Source organism: Dermacentor andersoni, chromosome 2, assembly GCF_023375885.2.
Source record: "Dermacentor andersoni chromosome 2, qqDerAnde1_hic_scaffold, whole genome shotgun sequence".
Lineage (NCBI taxonomy): Eukaryota > Metazoa > Arthropoda > Arachnida > Ixodida > Ixodidae > Dermacentor > Dermacentor andersoni.
This window is the reverse complement of record NC_092815.1, coordinates 15,804,684-15,808,926: the sequence shown is the minus strand read 5'-3', so window position 1 is coordinate 15,808,926 and position 4,243 is coordinate 15,804,684. Positions and strand designations below refer to the sequence as shown.

At 41.0% G+C, this 4,243-nt stretch overlaps 1 long non-coding RNA gene across 1 annotated transcript; it reads right to left on the bottom strand.

The window, feature by feature from the left end:
• Positions 1–702: 702 nt before the first annotated feature.
• On the bottom strand, positions 703–4,010 carry LOC140215903 (uncharacterized). The gene is made up of 3 exons (XR_011892497.1): positions 3,768–4,010; positions 3,068–3,130; positions 703–923 (listed from the first exon to the last, which is right to left on the bottom strand). It is a non-coding gene; the product is annotated as an uncharacterized lncRNA (long non-coding RNA).
• Between the last annotated feature and the right edge of the window lie 233 nt (positions 4,011–4,243).

The window sequence follows — 4,243 nt, the reverse complement described above, 5'->3', positions numbered from 1 at the left end:
CCATGGGAATAGTGTTATACGACCTCATTGGTCAATTAGTGCTTTTTAATTAGACCAATCAATTGAATGCCGCCTGTCAGAATTATTTAGCAAATAAAACAAGATCTGTATTGTATGATGATATCATTACAATGTTCACCCATTGACCTAAACAAATCATCTCTGCATAAAACACGTCATTATTGACAAAACTTCGCCCTGCTGGGTCTCCACCAAATTGAAATAGCTTCTAGCAAAGAAAAATTGTCAGTGATGCTGCAGTTCAGGCAAAAATTACATCCTGGTTTCAGCTACAAGGGGCACAATAGCATTACACCAGTACACGAAACAGAACACTGTGCTGCAATGAGTTAAGAAATAAAGGATAGTACACATCTGGAAAAACACTCTGCGAACCACTCTAACTAGCAATATAAATATATTTTTTCTGATGTCCATGCTTCATTTAAAAGTAAATTGTAACTTACTTTGTGGGTGCCTCTTGTAAGTAACGCCACATGCTTGCACAACATCACGCAGAAATAATGGCCAGTTCTTCAGCATATCATCCATTAGTAAATTCCTTGTACGTTGCATGTTACCAGAACTGAAAGATAAATCATAATATGCTGTTATTTTTTTTCATAAACTGTACGATGAGCTCTTCATGCATAAAAGATGATTGCAAGCGAAAATGCAGCAAGACATCAACTTCACACCATGTCACATACTCATACTTTATTACCTAATAAATTAGAAAAGACGCAGAAAGTGTAATCAACAAGAGTGACAAATAGCAGCAAAGGTGATTATGGACAAATCTTGAAGATGATTGCCGCCGCTGCCAGAGTAGGCCAGCCTTCGTAGGAAAGCACTTGCTGCCCACAAAAGCTTGCTGTCACAGGCCACGCGTGACTGTTCTTGTAGACATAGGCAAGCAATACCTGCACAGAAGAGGAAAAAGAAGGCGAGGGAGGAAATGGGAATATTGAAATTGGAACTTCAATTAGTAATATGTGCTAAGTAAGAAGTTTGCATTAAGTCAGCAAATTTTTTTTCATTCATTTAATCATCCTTATTCACCCCCATCACATACCCTTGTATGCCCTGAGGCATTTATCCTCGCATTTAAAAAAAAAAAAAAAAGAAGTTTGCTCACATTAAAAAAAAATTTAAGCACTCCTTTCTCTTAAATTATGGGTATCTTAAGGTATGTATGCGATGATGTTAAAATGACTAGTATATTTCCTATCATAAGAAGCCAACAAACACTGACACCAAGGACAACATAGGGGAAATTACTTGTGCTTAATAAATGAAATAAAGAAACGATAAATTAATGGAAATTAAAGTGGATGAAAGAACACCTTGCAGCAGGTGGTAACCGAACCCAGAACCTTCGCATTTCGCGTGCTATGCTCTACCAATTGAGCTACAGCGGCGTCGTCTTCCCATCCACTTTCTTGGGTATTTATGTGTTCTAGTAGAACCCTGGGAGTGTTAGCCAGCGCCACAACTCGGAGACCTTGTTCCTGCCATGTAGTCATTAAGTTGCATAGCAGAGTCAGCCTTTAAATTATTATATGGTGTTTTGTGGCTAAAAAGCCACTTATCAACCTGTCAAACAAGTCTGAGAAGCTTCCTGCAAAATATAATCAGTTTAAAACAGTAATTCACTCTGCAGGTAAATTATGTACTAACTTAATTAAAAAGTTAAATAGCATTGTATATTGTTAAACTAAAAGCAAGTTTGACATTTTGCACTGCCTAGCTGTTGCCTTCTTTTCAAACCTAAACATGACACAGTACAGAGTAAGCAGGTAGCATGCAAAGGAGGACTGGTGATAAAGTAGTGTTCCAAAGCAACACTCCTAGCTGGATCAATCACTTTTGTTGATTAATTTTCATGTGACCCTAATTGGTTTAGGGCAATACCTCACACAAATGATGCAACACCTTGGTGGATGCGTCACACAAAATTGAAAGTATCTCATGATGTGATCAAACGATAACATTGCCCACTGTCTTGGAAGTGTTAACATGCTGTTTGCGCAAGAAAGTGCAAAGTGATTCATATAGGTAGCAAATTCATCAGTGCATCCATAGCCTCAGGTAATTCTGAGAATCTATGTTGACTCGCAATTGAGAAGCCACTGCACACAAAAAGGTGTATTCAAGTAATGGTCCATGCTGAATAATTTCCCACCTAGTGAAAAGGCAAATGTGGCAGGCTAATGGGCTAGGGCAAATAGATTGCTAAATTCTGATAACGCCTCCAATGATATTATTGAAATAGGTGATAAAAAACAGCACAGGTAAAATTGCAGTTATGACAAAATTTTAAAAGCACCTCTGCAAACTGCTGGAACCCTGAGCACCATGCCTGTTCTACACGCACATATGTTGCAGCGCAATCTACATCTGAGACGCAGGCGCTTCCACACATCACTTTGTGATCTCACAATAAGGTTAAAAAACAGTCTGGTACAAGTTACCTGATGTGATTCATTTTGCAAGCACCAGCCAAGTGCTGATGGTGGTAGAGCGAAATTGAAGTTTGTCCTTGTATGGAAGCCTCGGCCCATGTTTTATCAATTCTAGCGGCAAAGCACACCTTTTACAGCACACATAAATCTTAAATTAGACTGCTTGCTGATGCTGTACAGTAAATTCCTGTAAAGAAACTAAATCACACAGGAAACATTTAGTATACCAAACTAATCAAATTCTGGCTTGAATACATTTGTGCACTAGGGAAGCAAGGTGTAATGTACACTGTTGTAGCAAATTTTTACTCATGTATGGTATACTTGTATGACACAGCAGAGTTAATTTTTGAGTTCTGACATAGCAATGACTACCTACAGGTACATTTTGTAAGGCTTAGGGAAACTAATTATTAGTAGAACTGTGTATGTACACTGGCACTGAGAAATTGGTTATAATAGTGGCAGCTTATAATGGACCAGTGCAAAAAAATTCCCGTTTGTGAGACACCAACTAGCTATTTTACCACGAAGCACTCCCTGGCCTTAACCCATATAAAGAGCACTGGGAGTACCAGAGAGGGTACAGTACATTGGCTTACACTGATCATGATGAGGTCCTGTCATCCAGCTAGCGCCAAGGTACAAGAAGGATGTCCAGCCGTCTATAGAGTGAAAGGAACAAAATAAGATAGCATCAAGTCAGTTGAAAGGCAGATTTGCAATTACAACTAAGGTGACCCAGTCACAGTCATTCAAAAAAATGCCAAGCTGTCGTGTTTTCACTCCCAGATGAAGCACCTACTAGGTTAAAGGTTTTGCTCCTTATTTAGAACAAAACACAAGTGAAATTTGTACATCAACAGACGATTTAATTTGGAATTGTATAGATGAAGTAAACATTGCAGTTATATTTTTGTTTTGCTATAAAGTGGGAACGCTACAAACTGCATAGTCACTGACACACACGCGCGCACACGCAAGAACAAAAGGACACAAAATAGGGCGAGTTCAGTCTGGTTCAGCATTACAGCCAGCGCGCCGTCTTCGAATGCACCCCTTTCGGTTGGTTCGTGCTACGTTAACAACAAAGACTAACAAGCAGGGCAAAGTTCTGACTGGTGTTGCCGAAGTCGTGGAGCGCGGTAGTGCTGAACGGCTGAACACAAGCAGAACCCTCGTATAAAAGTAATGACGAAAACTCGCAGGGCAGAAGAGCCCATATATCAAGAACTGTCGCGGGTAACACCTAAAAATATTCACATTGTTGACGAAAAACGAAGTGCAATGTATTTCACTTACCGGAAAAAGTGTTATCCGAACGTGCGACGTACAAAGACGCACCGAGACACGAAGGCGGCGAACGTAGATCCCGCCATTGTGGTAGTAAGCCGTCGGCGAAAACACGCAACACAGCCGATGTCACGAAGCACTGATGCAAAACACACGGCAAACAGCATCAGCACAGCTAAATGACTCCAATTAATATGCAGTATGAATGTACAGAACGGCTTAGAATGACGCACAACTGGCATAACGAACCCACGACCAGCCCACGACCGAGACATTGGAGACATTGCGGGCGGCAGTGGCCGTTTTTTTCAAACTTCCTGCCTCCCAGTGTTTCCAGCACAGAATGAGATGTCCGACAAATGTGGATTATGTCTCCGAAGTGATCGCAGCGCGGTGGCTCTCTGACACCGCTGTGCAACGCCGGCGTTTCGCTCCTGCTGCTGCATAGAATGGCTTCCAGGCGTCGTGTGCGCGCCCCGTATGGA